This window comes from Rhinolophus sinicus, linkage group LG14 (assembly GCF_036562045.2).
Source record: "Rhinolophus sinicus isolate RSC01 linkage group LG14, ASM3656204v1, whole genome shotgun sequence".
Taxonomy (NCBI): domain Eukaryota; kingdom Metazoa; phylum Chordata; class Mammalia; order Chiroptera; family Rhinolophidae; genus Rhinolophus; species Rhinolophus sinicus.
In genome coordinates, this window is record NC_133763.1 from 16,565,280 (window position 1) to 16,583,536 (window position 18,257).

Below are 18,257 nucleotides of genomic sequence, written 5' to 3' on the forward strand. Positions count from 1 at the left end.
TACCAGGGAAACTTGATAATATTGTTCAAATTTAACTGAGGAGCAGTCTTTACCTCTCGCACTCACTACTATCAAGAATGGAGAATCTTGATCACTTTCCATTGAGTTTTGACATGAAATGCTTGACCTAAACCAGTGAGAGAAAACAATATTCTTTTATTTATTTTTTGAAGTTCGTAGTTTATTAGTCCTCTCACAAAAAATCTGCTCAATCACCACAGATAAAGTCACTGACGAATCTTTACCAATCTCCACCTCACCTTATGCTAGCACCAACATTGGCCTTTGCAGTTCCCCTGACCTTCTTCACTCTGTTCTTGCATTACTTTCGCTGTTTCCTTGAGGTCATTTTCTTCTCATACAGGCCATGTCTTGCAAGTCTATGTTTGGGTTCATTTTTCTTTGCGTAATCCAAGGAACCATAAATCATGCCAAAGCCAGTTGTCTTGCCACCACCGAAATGAGTTCTGAATCCAAATACAAAGATGACATCTGGTGTGGTCTTGTACATTTTGGCTAGTTTTCCCTGAATTTCTGTTTTAGTTACTTAGTTGCCTTTCCAGGGTGAAGGACATTGATGACAATTTGTTTTTGTTGAAGTAGTCTATTGATCATGAACTTCCTGGTCTGGAGAGTTTCTATGTCATTCATGATGGCAGCCAACCCTCGACAATATTCTCCATTACAGCTTGAGAAATACACAAAGAGAAACCTTCCTAGACTGCATGACTAAACAAGTGAGAAAGATATTGCTAAACTTCCCAGGGTGTTCTGCCGCTATTCCTATTTACTGCTTCACGTTGTCTCCAGGCTCAGTAAGTGGAGACTGCCAACAACTTTATTCCCACATCCTTTGTATGAGGAAAGGTTATAAATTGGAAGATGGAAAGAATGTGTGGCATCACTTAAACCAGTGTTGGCAACAATTCTGAAAATGCTTTTGCTGCTATTTAGATATCTGATGGTGCAATGTAATGGCCTTCTAGATGGGGGAGAGTGCTCTGGCAAAACCTAATCATCTTTTACAGACTCAGACTGAATCTCAGGAGCACGAGCATCTTTTATTTTCTTTCTTTCAATTCAACCGTTAACCAGACTACCCCATTCCCTGGCCCTGCCAGATAAGAAAATTCACTGTAATTAATTATAGGAAGAGCCTAAGCATTTAAAATATCTTAAAAGGTAGTAATTATCCTCATTACACGGAGGACTCACCCAATTTCAGACAAGCACTTGGCAGTGGGTGCTGTAATTGAGGCAGGGCTATAGCAGTTGATGAGCTTGAGATTGGAGAGTGGGATTTCTGGTGTGTATGTTTAGTTACCAAGGTGACACACAGTGTGCTAAGGAACTGAAAAGACCTATGCTTCATTTTCAACAGCGCAATCTCAGGACCGTGGGGGTCAGCCCAGGAAATCAAGAAGAACAATGGGCCGGCCATTTAAGGATGACAAGGTAGGAAAAGGCTTGATGAGGTGTTAATACAGGGAGGCAACATATTGAATGTAGAATGGTTTTATTAATTTCTTTAAGGGACATTTCTATTAGGTAAATCCATCTTTTTTAAAAAAAACATTTAAGACTTTATATACTTTCAGAGGATACAAAAGCATTTTCTGTTGTAATTAAAAACAAGGTGGCAAATATGAAGAATCACACAAAGATTTCCGCATGGTTTAGTAGCTATATTACTACTTAAAAATTTTGTTGCTAGCCTCATTAAAGTAGACTTTTTCCCCAAGAAGATAGGATATCTGCATTTTCAATGTGATGACCAAGAAATACATTTATAATTCAGGAATTTACAAAGAGCTAAGAATAGGTGGCTTATTCCAAAGCTATGACTGTGTGTACCATTTTCACAATTACTATTACCATACATCTTATAAACCAATTATATTCTATTCATGTGTGTAGCAATCACATTGTGTAAAAGTTGCACGTAACTTATATGTAGCTCTTGATCACCAGCCACAGACTACCTATGGGATAAAGTTGGGGAGTAAACCAGGAGAACAACAAACAAACAACAAACAACAGTAACAGTAAATCTCTTGAGGGCTCTTGGTAATATTAATAAATGTGAGAACTTCATTTCAGTAACTTATTAGATTTCTAGGAAGAGAACTGGCTCACTCAGGGATTTATTGGTCCATTTCATTCTTAGCATGTTTTATGATAATTTTCGTTTTTATTTTTATGACTAAGCATTGTATCTTTACATTGGAACATTATGAAAGTAACGCATTTTAGCTGGACTAGAATACAGTGATGTCATTATTTGGCAGTAACCCATCCATGTGTAAGTTCAGCCTCTCCAGAGTCCAAAAACATCATCTCCAAGTAATCCAGAAACCTTGTCATGTACTGTTCTCTTTCTCTCATTCACACACAGGGACTATCTACAGTTCAGAACACATCCTCTTTTATGTGCTTTAAAGTTATTCCTTCATTATTCTACCTGATTCTATGCCATCCTTCAAGGAAAAACTCAAATGATACCTTCCCAGAGAAGAAGCCTTTCCAGATTCCCTCAGGCATTACTGTTCTCTAGCTTCTGCCTCCAATCTCCCATAGCATGTGTGTGTGCCTTTATTATAACACGTTTATCATTTTACATAATTATCTACACTCCAGCACACACTTACAGACATCAAGTTCTTTGAGAGTACAAATTCTTTCTTGCTCATCTTTGTGTCTCCAGGGCTTGCCTGAGCGTGACACATTAAGTCAAGACTATTTGTTAAAAAATGAATGAATATGTAAGTTAATGGCTTAAGACTGTTATTTACTGGGAGTTCTGTTCTTTTTGAAATTTCATGGAGAGCCTTTGGGATAAGTTCTTAGAATATGGACCTATCTTAACATGGAAGAATGGAAGAGATAAAAAGATACAAGAATAGCTGGAAGGACTGTTACTAGTAGATGCAAGGAGAGTAGGTTACCATGAGCAAGATACAACCTTTGTAGAGCTTGAGTTTTTAAATGAGTATATGTAAGGTGGCATTGATCACAGAGTTAGTGTGACCAGTGAGGCTCTGGAGTCAATCAAATCCTTTGCTTAAACAATGGCTTGGCCACTTACTAGCAAAGCCAAGTTTCACCCTCTCTAAGTCTCATTTACTTCTCCTATAAAACCCACCTTCTAAATTTTGGGGGCTGTCTTAGTCCATTTGGCTTCTATAACAAAATACCCCAGATTGGGGGGCTCATAAACAACAGAAATTTATTTATCACAGTTCTAGAAGCTGGAAGTCCAAAATCAGAGTGCCAGCATGGTTGGGTGAGGGCCTTCCCTCAGGTCACAGCCTCCTCCTGCATTCTCACATGGCATAAAGGGTCAGGGAGCTCTGTGGGATGTCTTCTGTAAGAGCACTAATCCCATTCATGAGGACTCCACCCATATGGCCAATCTCTCCCCAGAGTCTCCACCTTCTAACACCATTATTTTGGGCTTTAGGATTCCAATGTGTGGATTGGGAAGGGGGAGGGGTTGACACAAACATTCAGATGATAGCAGAGGATGACTAATAAGATAAATACCATATAAAGTGCTTGTTACAGTGACTGGCACATGCTATGTACTAAATTATAGCTATTATTATTATTCCTTTTTATGTATAATTTTTCTTTCTACTTATTCCTGCTCTTTTGGATTTTCAAACATGCATATCTGAGGCTTAAATCAATATGTGTCATCACGACCACTCAATTAAAAATATATTCTAAAATATTTTGAAGACTGAAACCCTTTAAATTTGAGTAACATAACACCATCTCTTATGTATTTATGCCCTGGGAGACATATGAGCAGGAGTGATGGGCTAGACCAGAACTCTAGTGCCCTACAATGGTTTTTCTAACTGTGGGCCCACTTTGCCCAAGTTTTGTTGTCTGGAAAATAGAGATAAACAACCCCACACTAACTACAGATATATTGTAAGGAATATCAAGTAGGAAAAACAATGATGAAGCACTTAGTCTTCTTTACAGTCTTGCAAGGTGGTATCGTATTTTAATTATGTTCTTTTTAGAAAAGAAACAGCCAAAAGCAAGCAATAAACTAAGGGTATAATTCATTGACTTTAAAATGGGCCCCAAAGTATGGTCTGAGACAAACTTCACGTTGAAGCGTTAGCGTTGACCCCTTTATGAATACTGCCCAGTACCTTGCGTGAATAATTAATGCAGTGACCCTCACCAGCAGCGGGCAGCAACAGCAGATATGGGATCAACTACCAACTCCACTGTGGTCTAACTCAGCGGCCCTGGATATCTACACTGTCAGATCATCATTATTGGGGATAATCAACCTTCTTCCAATGATCTTGGAGTTATTTTAAGGATTAATAATAATAATAATAACGTAAGTTTACACATCTGTCTTCTTTAGCAGGATGAGATAAAGGGTGACGAACAGCTAATAAAAACCTCCCTGGGAAGTTACAGTGAGAGGGACAGCGATGGAAGATAAAAGTAAGCAACAGTCAGCAGTTCAGTGATGTGGCGCTGGGCTTAATCACTAAATAACAGATATTCCTGCATGTTTATGAGGTGATCCTAGGCGCTGAGGGGAGGCTCGGTGTGCCAATCAAGTCACAGTGCTGGGGTCATGGTAGAGGCGGCACGTTGTCGTGGAAAGAACATGGACTTGAAGGTAGGCGGCCACGGGGAGGATTCCCGCTTTGGTAAATTACTATTAGCTATCTATCTTTGCTGTTCCTTTTTCAACAGCTTTTTAAATAAACAGGGGATAATAATATTTCTCTTATGGGAGGCTGTGAGAATCAAAGGAGATGATGCATTGGTACTGTGACCTGGAACTTTAAGGAAACATGGTCAGGTGTGGGAAGCGGGTCTTTGGGAGGAGCTAGGGCTTATAGAAGTTCATGCGAGAACCCTACAAGAAGACCTCGATGGTTCTCACTGCCTTTATAATAAAGCTCTATGGTTCTAACTTCCTTTTTTCTTTCCTTAAATACCCCTCCATGTTGGCATCTGGACAGAATGTGCACATGACTTGCCCTGTCTGCATGCGCTGGGTTGCAGCCCCTTTTCTTTTTCTGAGTAAATCCTTCTTGGTGATGAAATACCTAGTCGATATTATTAATATTTTTAAATTGACAGCATGCAGAGAGCTTACCCTAAGGTGAGCCCTCTGTAGCTACCTGTTAATCCCTCAGAACTGGGTATTCTCAGTGCATTACCCTTTTCCTCATTGACTGTATTCTCTCCAGGAAACTGCACAGATCACCCAGCTTCTTTAGCAGAGCTCATCATTTTCTGTTACCATCACTGATGTTCCCCACCTATTTTGCCACACAAAAGGAGACATGTTAAATAGCCAAGGAATCGCATTTCAGATTAAGTTCCTCAAATTGGTAGAACAATGTATTATTAATCTGCTGACCTAATTCGAGACCATGTAGACTTCATCATTATCATTACTTGTATCGTTTACACTTTTCAGTTACTATCTATAATTAGTAACGTGTATTGGAGATAATGGAAGAAAGGCATCCCCATTACCCTTTTTCTCTCAAACTAGTCACTTGAAGTCTGAAAACTTTGCTTTTATATGTTCTGAGCAGAGCACATTATGGGCTTACTTTAATTGGAATGTCTTTATGAGAATAACATTAGGAACACCATTAAAAAACATCACTTTTTAACTTGAAAGAGTTTTATCTAAGTTATGTAATGTGTGAAAAATATACTCGTATTTTCAAATTGAGAGTTGTGTGAAGATAACCATATGTGTTAAAAAAATAATCTACATAGAACTTAAGTAATTGGGGGTTATACTATTTGCATACCTAAACTAAAATCCTTGCATAAAAATGTAATTCTGTTTAAATTTAGAATTAAATTATGGAAGTTAATGCAAAATACTTAGTATATATAAAGCTATGTACTCTGGGGAAAACTAGACTTTCCTCTTCATATAGTAAACACTTGGTTTTGTGATAAAAACTAAAACATCTCTATTGCCATTTGTGTGTGTGTGTGTGTGGAATTACTCTTTGTATAGACAAAAAAGAAAATAAAAAGAGATAAAAGACAAAAGAAATGCGCTGTGGTGTTAGTCTCAATTAAGATGGCCTGCCTTCCAAAAGTCTAGGGATGAACAGGTGGCCTAACACAAACCAATTGGACTCTGTCTCCTGTGATTTCAAAATATTAATATAATAATGGCAATGTGAAGGAAAACAAAAAGAGAAAAAGAAAAACAACTGGAGCCAATTCATCCAACTGCCCAGTTTTGGTAATCCAGTGGCTCAATTTTGTCACTAAGGACCCAGAATCTTCCTGTTGTATCTCTATATTCACAGGGTGTAGACTCATCTTTTTTAGCTAACTCCCCCCATCATCCCAAGGTGGCTGCTTAGTTCCAGGTCTCAAAGACAATGTGATTCCGTAAAGTGGCTATTTGATGAGGGCTCAGCTGGACAGCTCATTTCTTCAGCAATAATACCAGCCAAGTTTGGTCATGTGGCTAAATAAATAAATGCACACTAATTATAATTATGTTGCTCTAAGTTTTTAAACATTCTGATTTGCTATTTCATAAATCTGTGAACATATCCTAAATAGAATATTCCACTAATTTGCGATCATGCTTTGAAATTGTACTTAGTGCCAGAAAATACTTCCAGTGATTTTTTTGGTAGCAATTTTGGAAGGAAGGGAAAAATCATCTTTTCTCCATTACTCACAAACCCCTTACTCTGTCTTATTTTATACTTCTCTCTATATATAGAATCCTCTCCAGCTATGGCAACTGTAGCTAAAATTGTCTGCTTAATGCTACTCTGGGATTTTCCTTTTTCACTCTCTTGTACTCACTTACATCTAAGATATGGGGATCTTCATTAAATGTTTGTTGAATTAACAATTGAAAATAGATTAAATGATGAAAAGCAATTACTGTGATATGAGTAGAATAGGCAGGTTACTATAAACAATAACAACCACATGGATATGATTCCATCAAAAGAAAAGGAAATGTATAGCTGAAATTTGGAAAAAATGAAGAACAGCAGAATATGAGCTAAATATTTAAAATACCACTGTCTTGAGATTCGTAAGATTTGGTTCTGGGAATTAGGATAATTACTCAGACACATATTCTTAACAGTGAATACTTGACATTTGCTTTTGTATTATTTTGTTTGCTATAAAATTTATTCAGTCAATACTATCCCTGGTAAGAATACAGAAGTGAATTTTTTTCTATGGTTGGTGTACAGTCTAGTAGGAAGTATATCAAATTTATAGACTTGTAGAATTAGAGAGACTGAATTTATTTTCCAGTCTAACTTGTTCATTTTATAAATGAAAACATTAAAGTATAGAGAGATTCAACTAATCCATACTATTTTAATAGCAACCATTAATCATTTATTCTGTGTTGTCTTAAATCATTTACAAACCTTATCCTATTTAATGCTCTCAACAGTTCTGTTAAATAAAAGTCCCATCTTATGGATCAGGTAACTGGAATTCCCCAAAGTTAGATACCTTGTCCAAGGTCACATAGCAGTGCCTCTCATCAGCAATGAGGTCCAGCTGTGTGGACTCCTAGCCTAGTGCTCACTCCACAACACTGGCAGCCAGTGCCTGGACCTCTGAAACAAACTAAATGGGGAATCTGGGGCCCAGGAATTGGGCGGAGAGCTTTATGTGTCCTTAATGTGCAGGTTGTAATATATGATTATATGCTTTCATTAAGATCATCATGCCCTATTAATTTAACAGCTTTTAATAATATGCCTGGTGTTTACAAATGTAAACATAAATGGAAAGACAGAAAAATCATAAAACTATACCTGATGAAATAAGCTATTTTAAGCTAGAACCACTAAATTGAATTCCAATCAGAATGAAAAATAGCTGACATTCCTAATGTAGCATAACCAGGTTGGGGGTGGAGTGGGGCAGGGGACATCACAATTAATAACACCAATGATGTCAGTTTCTTTTTCTATCTAAATGATATTGAGAGCACAGAGTACTGAGGTATGGCCAGAGTGTCCTTATGAGATCATGAGAGACTGACTTTTGCAATAAAAACCAGAACTTTATAGAAAAGAGTACCCATGAATTCTTACCCACGGATTCTGGTTAATGCATAAAACATCTGCAATGAGTTCAGCAGGAGGCCTCTCTACCTTTTCAATTTCAAAGCTAGGACTCTTCATTAATTTATTTATGCATACATTTACTCAGTTGGTCATCATGCTTGAACGCATATGAGTGGTAGGTTGAAATTGTGGCAGGAACATGGAAAGACCTCTGAAAGACTACTAATACTATATGACTTCAGTTGTATGTGTGTCATGCAGGGTGTCATGCGTGGTCTCTGGTCCCGCTCCCCACACAAGAACACAGGACATGGTGAGGCCCAAAAGGAACACCCACAGAGCCACAGATACGGGAGTCATACCACTATAGTCTCGCTGGTGGCTGGGTTGAAGATACGGGAAACAGAAGTCACGTTATCTGCAATCCACCGTCTGCTTCTCTGCCAATCAACCTCATTTGCTAACTGCAATCCGCTCTTGCTAGCTCAGCCACCATCTTCTTGCCAGCCCCCATTTTCTGCAAGCGTAGCCATGGCAATTATATTAGTGGCCAATGGCTCACTGGTTACCACTGAGGGCCAACTAGCCACAGCTGATGGTCATCCAATCACAGTTGTTGGCCATTTACTATCCGAGTGAGCACCTTTCCACGTGAGGGCAAGAGCCTAGAAACTGCACTCCTGGCTCTGTCCCCACAATGTGGAATCCAAAAATCAAAATAAATGAACAAATAAAGTGAAACAAACTCACACATACAGAGAAAAAACTGATGGTTGCCAGAGAAGTGGGTTGGGTGTTGGGTGGGTAAAGGTGAGGGGACTAAGAAGTAATAAGCCATAGCACAGGGAATAGAAATCAATAATATAATAGTATAATAACTATGCACATAACAGATGGTTACGAGACATCATGGTCACCACTTTGTAAGGTAAATATTGAATCACTATATTGTATACCTGAAAATCATATGACATTGTATGTCAACTATAATTAAAAATAATTTTTTAAAAAAGATCCACTTTCAGAGAAGTTAAAAACTGGTGGGAACATAATTAGAGTAAATTAGACTAACTTAGGCTTATCTTCTTTCTAGAGGTAGAAGCTTCATTTTCCTATTAATACATTATTTTATGTAATTAGTTTCCTAGGTATAACTGTTGTATTTTTGTTCAATAGTCTCTCATTTACCAGCTTCTTTTCCAGGACAGTATTTCCTAGTATCTTTTTTACCTTTCCTTTCCTTTCTTTTTTTTTACATTCAATATTATTTTCTATTATTTTCAGGTGTACAGTATAGTGGTTACATGTTTATATAATTTAAGAAATGATCCCCCTGACTAGTCTAGTACCCACCTGGCACTATACACAGTTATTACCCATAACATTGATTATATTCTCTATGCTTTACTTTAAATCACCATGACTATTTTGTAAGTGCCACTTTGTACTTCTTAATGGCTCCACCTTTTTCACCCTGCTTCCCAACAACCTCCCATCTATCATTCCAACAAATCTAGTACCCATCTGACACCATACATAGTTATTACAGTATTATTGACTATATTCCTTATGCTAGACCTTATATCCCCATGGCTACTTTATAACAACCAATTTGTACTTCTTAATCCCTTCCCCTTTTTTTCACCCACACCCCCAACTCTCCTCCCATCTGGCAACCATCAAAATGTTTTCTGTATCTATGTGTTTGTTTCATTTTAGGTGTTCTTGTTTATTTTGTTCTTTAGATTCCATATGTAAGCAAAATCACATTGCATCTGTCTTTCTCTGTTTGACACCACTGAGCACAATACCCTCCAATCTATCCATGCCGCCGAAGATGGCAAGAACCGATTCCTATCTATGGCTGAGCAATATTCCATTGTATATATGTACACCTCCTCTTTACCCATTCATCCATTGATGGACACCCAGGCTGCCTCCACATTTTGCCCATTGTAACAATGCTGCAATGAACATATGGATGCACATGTCCCCTCAAATTAGAGTTTTGGATTTCTTTGAATTAATACCCTGAAGTGGGATTAGTGGGTCCTTCATTGTCTCTTCTTATAGCCTTTGTTTTAAAGTCTATTTTGTCTGGTATAAGTATTGCTACCTCAGCTCTTTTTGTTTTCTTCATTTCCATTTTCATGAAATATCTTTTTCTATCTTTTTACTTTCTGTCTGTGTGTCTTTCAAGCTAAAGTGAGTTTCTTGTAGGAAGCATATGCAAGGGAGTTGTTTCTTATGCATTCTATTAATAGTCATACTATTTCTTTTGATTGGAGCATTTAATTCATTTACATTGAAAGTAATTGTTGATAGATATGAAACTATTGCCATTTCATTATTCATAATTTTGATCTTTTTTTCCCCATCTTAAAGAAATCTCTTTAACATTCCTTATAACACTGGTTTGGTGGTGATGAACACCTGTAGCTTTTTCTTATCTGGGAAGCTCTTTATTTGTCCTTTGATTCTAAATGATTACCTTGTTAGGTAGAGTACCCTTGATTATATGTTCTGCTTTTCATCACATTGCATATTTCCTGCCAATCCCTGCTTTTCATTACATTGAGTATTTCCTGCCAATCCCTTCTGGCCTGCAAATTTTCTGTAGAGAAATCAGCTGACAGTCTTATGGGGTCTCCCTTATAAGTTACTAGTTGCCTTTCTCTTGATGCTTTTAGGATTCTCTCTTTCCATTTTAATTATGATATGTGTTCATGTGGGCCTGTTTGGGTTTATCCTGTTTTGGACCTTGCACTTCCTGGCTTCTATGTCTATATCCTTCACCAGGTTAGAAAAATATTCAGTCTTTATTTCTTCAAATAAGTTCTCAATCTCTTGCTTTCTCTCTTCTCCTTCTGATACCCCTATGACGAAAATGTTGTTATACTTGATGTTGTCCCAGAGGTCTCTTAAATTATCCTAATTTTATTGGATTATTTTTTTTTCTTTTTGCTCTTTCATTTGGGTGTTTTCTGCTACCTTGTCTTCCAAATCACTGATTTGATCCTCTGCTTCCTATAGTGTGCTGGTGATTCCTTCTAGTGCATTCTTCATTTCAGTTATTATATTCTTCACTTCTGACTGGTTCTTTTTCATGGTTTCTATGTACTTATTTTGTGCTTTCAATTCTCTGTTGAAATGCTCACTAAGTTCCCTGAGCATCTTTATAACCATTGTCTCTGGTATATTGCTTGCCTCCATTTGGTTTAGTTCTTTTTCTGCAGTTTTCTCCTATTCTTTTATTTGGGACACATTTCTTTGTTTTCTCATTTTGGCTGCCTCTCTGTGTCTATTTCTATGTATTAGGTAGATCTGCTATGTCTCCCAGTCTTGGTCAGGTGGACTTATGTAATAAGTGTCCTGTGGGGCCCAGTGGCACAGTCTCCCTTGTCACCTGAGCCAGGAGCTCCAGGAGTGTCCCTTATGTGGGTAGTGTGTGGTCTCTTGTTATAGTTAAGCCTTGATTGCTATTGGCACATGAGTGGGTGGGATTGACCCTCAGGTTGACTGGCTGTAGGGTTTGACCACATCCACAGCTTGTGGGCTGCTGTGCGGGAGGCTTACCCCACTAAGTGAGATTTGCCCCAGCAGGCTCAGGTACCTGTTGAGATCACCATGTGTGTGTGCCACTTGTGGGGTAATTGGGGTGTGCTCTGCTGTGGTCCCAGGCCAATCTGCAAGTATGTTGGTTCTGGGGCCTCTTGGAAGGGACTCCAGTGCAGGCCCAAGTCAGCCACTGTCTGTGACTGGCCAGGGTCTACCTGGTAGGAGCTACAAAATGATCCACAATTGTTCGCTGTCTGTGCTAAACCTGAAGGCATGTGGGAGACGCCACACTGCGAACCGAAGATGGCTGCCACCAGTACTAAGCCTGGGGTAACAAAAAAGCCAGGACACCTGGAGGCCTGCTGCCACCTCCCTGCTCCCTTCAGGTTTAGCCACTGTTCAAGCCTCATGCGATATGTGAGTTGGGCAAGGCAGGGTCTCAGGGAGTCATTAAATTAAGAAGAATTGTGGTTACCAGGTTAATATAGACACTGGTTTGGTGCCAGTGGGGAGCTTGGAGCTACTTAGCAAAAGTCTCAGAGCACAGCAAGGTCATTCGCTGCCTTCCTGGGGCCTGAGGACTTTGATAGTTTTTCATTAAAGAGTACAATGTGGGAGGGTCTGGCTTCTTGTGGAAAAGTTACCTGTAGTGATACTCAAATTGAATGGTGTGAGGTCCCAGCTGAGTCAGCAGGGCAGTGCCGTGGTGCTCATGAGACCAATGAAATTCAGATTTGGCTTCTTGGGGTGGGTTCAATAGGGGAGAGATGGCACCCGCCTGCCAGCTGCATGGAAACAGGATCCCTCACCAGGAAAATGCCGAGTGTTTTTCAGTCCTCCCCCTACTGCCACACACCTCAGTCTGTGACCCATATGTTTCTGTGCTCCCCCCCTCCCCAGAGTCACCATCCCTCAGCTGGAGCCCAAGGTCAGTGCCTGCAAACAAGTTTGTCTGTATGCGGGCAGTTTAAGAGGTTTCCTGCAGCGTTTTGTCCCACCCAAATGGTCAACCCCCTGTTTTTCACAGCCATATGTTGTGGGGGCTCCTCTTCCTGGCACCAGTACTTTGGGCTGGGGAGCCTGGGATGGAGGGCTGGAGTCCCTCCATCCTCCAGGGGAGGATCCTCCATGGCTGAGATATCCCTCCTGATTTTCAACCACCACCAGGAGGTTTGGGGCTGGTTCTGCATCTCCGTCCCTCTACCAGTCTCATCGTGGCTTCTTTGTATTTTTAGTTATAGGACTTCTGTTCCGCTAGACTTCAGATGGTTCTCCAGTTTGATCATTCTATAATTTAATTGCAATTTTAATGTGTTCATGAAAGGATGCAGGCACAGTGTTTGTCTACTCCACCATTTTTTATCTCTTCCTACTATCTTAGTAGAACATGAAATGGCTACACTGCTCTACTTTTTGGGCATGAGCTTTAGTAAATAATGTCATTTCCAAATACTTCACAAGTTTCACAGTTAAGAAGGCACTGAAGTTCAACTTCTTGTTTTAAAAAAAGACGTTTTCTTAATCATGACATTGCCATCTGAATTACCAATCCAAGTAGTCTTTTTCTTCTAATTTAGGGCTCAAAAGACATTAATTTATTCTTATTTCTTTCTGACCTTGAAATAATTTGAAATGTGAAATACTGTTTGACAAATGTCATATAAAACTACTATGTATGTGTGTATATATTTCTGTATAAAATATTAAGTATGATAGGATAATATACATGATACAGACATAGTAAACTATGTCTATATGTAGACATATGTAAGCAATTATTCATATATTGAATTATGTCAGTCATAATATATCTATATCTACTATACTATACATAATATAGCATCTATACCCACTAGGCTATATATTTGCTATATAGTAGGTATAGATGTATATTAATATATGTAATCATATTTTAATTATTGATAACATATAATTTGAGGAATAAAAAGCCACAATTTTAAAAGAATTAACCAATACACATAGGAATCCTGTTTTCAGTGTAGATTGGAAGATTAGTAATAGTGAAAATCATATGTATTTTCTGTTTGAGAAATAAAGAGAATTGAATCAATCCTTTCAAAATTCTGCTCAGTGGATTTCATGGTACTTGGGCAGTTACCACAAGTATACTCTCAATTTCCTTCTCAAGTACCTCACAGAGGTGGCAGAAGTCTGTCTCTAGCCCTTCAAGCAGCCCAATTAGAAGACTCTCCCTTTGGAAAAAATCATGTCTGCTAATCCTAACATCACTTCCTACCTACAAAACTCTGCAGAGTTGCAGATCTGTTTTCAGTAAAGAGTCCTGTACCCAGAAATTGCCTTCCTATTACAAGAGACCTTTCCTAATTTGCAGAGGATCCTAACTATCTATCCCAGGCAAAAATATCCTTCCTATCAAGACACTCTGAGAAATGAACTGGAATTCTAGCGAAAGTCTGGCTGTCTTCCACAGTGGACTCAGGGCTTTACTCTGAAGTCATTGGGCTTCTGTGTTGCCCAGGTTCTCAGTCATCTTGGGTTTATATCTACAAAAGGTTTAGTATTATCCTTGGTACCTCTGGGAACAAACTGCTTGACATTGACGTGTGGTTAATATGATAAATGGCTATTGCCTTTTGCTTGGCACAGTCTGTTCAAATTCTCTACTGTTGCTTGCTTACTTTTAGGTTTTAGAATGCTGGTAGACACTCAGTGTGCTATTTAATAAATATGTATTGATGATGAATATAACTACCATCACTATTAAGGGATGTTAGGTAGTCATTAGGCTTTTGGATTCAATTGAATGAAAGTCACACTTAGCCAGCATCATTTGTAGAATAATACATGGAGGGCACGTCATAATGGAAGATCTTTGGGTTTTGCCAAAGAAAAATAAGTTATAATCCTTTTTCTTGAGTGTTGCAATATTATGTTAAAAACGTTGTATTTCTGCAGCCTCTAGTTTCTGACCTCATCTTACTTAACTCAATTTTATGCATAATGTTTCTATCACTTCATTTTTTCCCTCCATAGGTTCCCTCACTAAAATGTAAACTTTTCAACTTGGTCTTTTCAATTGTTATGCTCTTGCCCCATTCTGAACTGTCCAACACACACACACACACACACACATATGAATACTGATCACACACACACACACATACACACACACACACACACACACCATCAAAGCTCTTCTACCTCATTATATTCCTTCTCTTCAGTGTGTCATCAGTATTCATATTCAACCTACTCTTTCATAGCCAACTTGTCTTTATCATGTACAAGTGTGGAATATGTCAGTTACCGCTACATAACCAGCCTCAAAACTTCATTAGCATACAATGGTAAGCATTGGTTTTTCCTCTTGAGGTAGTGGGTTGGCAGGAGTGACTGAACTTCAGGCCACAATCACTGGAGTTCATCAATTTCACATGTTCCTCATCCTGGTTCGGGAACCATCAGGCTAGCTGACATGGGGGGTGGGAGATGAGGGTAAGGGGGATCGAATATATGGTGATGGAAGGAGAACTGACTCTGGGTGATGAACACACAATGGGATTTATAGATGATGTAATACAGAATTGTACACCTGAAATCTATGTAATTTTACTAACAATTGTCACTCCAATAAATTTAAAAAAAAAAAAAAAATGGAGAAAATATGAGAACAAGCCTGACTGTGCAATCTCATTTCAAGCCTCTGCTTGTACCACAACTGCAAACAACACATTGACCAAAGTAAGTCACATGGCCAAGTCAAAGACAAAGAGATAGGAAGTACACCCTGATTATGGGCAAAATTGCAAGGTACATGGCAAAGGTGGATCCAGGCAGGGGAGAAGAATGTGGTCCAGTAACTCTATCCACCTCAGGTGATGAGACAACGCATGCCTTTTCATGTACCCAGCCCACTTTTGGTGTCATTTACTACGTCCTGCTACTTAGAATTGCCATTATAAACCAAAATGAGTTCAGAGAACATGGCCGGAGGCAAATGTGCATCCTGCATGTGACACATGTTACATGTGACTTCTAAGGGAGAAATTACGGTTTGCTCTGCCTAAACTAAGGATAAAGTAGAAGGTCAAAATAGCACTTAGTTTTGAGAAAAAATAAGAATGGACATAATAGCAACTTTCTAAATAAACATATGAGTTGTTCTTCTATGGTGCTATTTAATAGCAATGAACAAATGCCATGGTTTTTCTTTTATTTCAAACTAGATTGTAATTGTGAAATTGTGAAGAATGTCATTTCTGCTTTCACTTGTATCATCTCCAAATCACCCAGTGTTGTGTTATAAATACAATATTAACAATATTGAATACACTTAACACATATTAGAATGGCCACATTTAAAATATCCTAAGTATACCAAGACTGGTGAAGGTACAGAGTGAGTGCTCTCTTATATTGCTGGTGGGAATACAAAATGGTTCAGTCATGTTGGGAAACTGTGGTTTCTTATGGAGTGAAACATATACTCTAAGAAACAACAATGCCACTCCAGGAATCCTTTACTATATTTTATCCAGGATGCAACAGTGGCTTTGCTCTTTTGGAGCATCTCTTTGGGGATGCCATGTTTGTTTTTCTACCGTTAATTTGCATTTCAATTTTCCCCCAAATTACTAGGCTTTCTGTTTACTCATGTCCTTTTCTTCCCCCCTCCCCCCATTTCTCATTACTTCAAAGCTGCTGATGGCAAAGCTGTCATTGTAGCTCTTCTTTTGGAGTCAAACTACATTCTACTCTCTCTGGGATGTCTGGTCATTAATGGAAAATGTGCATTATTGCTGTTATGTGTGTACTAATTACCATCAACTGGACCAAAAGCCTGTGACCCTTACCGATAGTCTCCTTAATGATCACGGTCCTTAATTCTTTTTTGACACTGAGGTAGTAATTCATGATCACTTACTTAAAAGGTGAAATATAGAGATTTCTGTAGCAAACATAAGCTACTGATTTTCACTCTTTGATAACCAAATAAGTGCTAGTATATGTGTGCATAATACAATTATCTGCTTGAGGAAACATCTTTAATAGTTCCTTATGATATAAATATGTCTGAGATACATCATTTTTCACAGTGGATGGATTTTGCATGCCAGAATACTTAATTAGATATGATGTTTAAATTAAAGAGGGTTAATGTTCCAATTTGCCAAGTTTGTGGTTCAGCAGCCCCACAGCTCTGCCTGCAGCCCACCATGTCAGAGGTCATGCAGTTAGAACACAGGGTCATACATCTTCCCTCACTTCCTCTATTTCTCCTGTTTTTGATATCTTTGCTCACCAGTGCAGTCTTATACCACAATAACTCTTCGTTCTAGTGACTGAAAAAGGAAAACAAAAATTAAAATAATCAACAATAAAAAAAACCTCATCATGAGCTGCCTTCCCCTCAGCCTCTTCTCCATCTCTTTCCTTTGATCACTGTCAAAACTCATACAAAGCCTTCAGTTCTTTCACTGCATCTTTATCGCTCAATACTCTGAAGACTTGCTCCTGTGTTTCACAGTCTCTGATACCTGAATGATGCTGCACTTTTGGAGTCACTAACAAATCCCTAAATCCAGGTGACTCTTCTTGGCTCTCACCCTCATGTGACTTTCTGCAATATTTGACATTGCCGATCATTCTGTCCTTGACATGCTGTCTCTTGGCTCCTTTTTAATCTCCTTATTCTCATTCTGCTACTTAGCTTCCTCTATGACCTCTCTTCCTCCACCTGCCTTTTAGGTGTAACTTTCTCAAGGTCACAGCCTTGATCTTCTCACTTGCTCACCCTAGTGATTTCAGACCTCACCACGGTTTCAACCTTCATCCCCTTACAGATAATTTCAACTGTGTATTTCCAGTCTGATTCTTCTCTTGGCTACTAAACCTACATTTACAATCCTCTGCTGGATGTGGATGTGGCACTTATCCCTAAATTCAACATGTTCAAAATGAAAGTGGACCGTGAAGAAAGTGCAGAGAACACAGCCTTTGGACTCAGACCAACCTGGCTTAAAATTTTGCCTTTGCCACATATTCACTGTGTGCCTATGGAAAAGATGGCTAAGTTGTATATACAGCTATGACTTGGGTAAACCACCCAATTTCACAGAATTTCAGTGAGGGTTAAATGTCTAACACACTGCCTGAAATACCTGGGAGATGTTCTGTGTTACTATCTTCTCTTCAATGTCTCTTTCTCTTATTGGAACTCTGTATCCTTAAAAGCATCATTAGGACCCCATAGGAATTTCTTCTTGCTCTCTATCTTTCTATTCCATCAATGGTCGAGTCATGTTGATTTTTTTCCCGGTTTTTTCTGGTATCCATACCTACCTTTTTTGGTAATGGTCCTTATTATCTGCAGTTTAGATTATTGCAAAACTTTCCAATTGTTTCTTCTGATTTCAGTCTCTTATCCCTCCAAATCATCCTTCATACTGTCATTTAAGTAATTTTCCTAAGGAACAGCAATGATGCCTTTCCATTTGCCCTCAAATCGCTGCAGTGGCTCCCAATTGCCTGAGGTCTAATGCCTGAACTTCTTAACCTAGCACTCACAGTCCTTCTCAGTCTGATTCTCAGCTGTCTTTTCAGTTTCACTTAACACTGCTTCTCTGTATGAAC

At 38.7% G+C, this 18,257-nt stretch overlaps 1 pseudogene; it reads right to left on the bottom strand.

The window, feature by feature from the left end:
* Nucleotides 1-241: 241 nt before the first annotated feature.
* On the bottom strand, nucleotides 242-666 carry LOC109459783 (small ribosomal subunit protein eS24; annotated as a pseudogene).
* Between the last annotated feature and the right edge of the window lie 17,591 nt (nucleotides 667-18,257).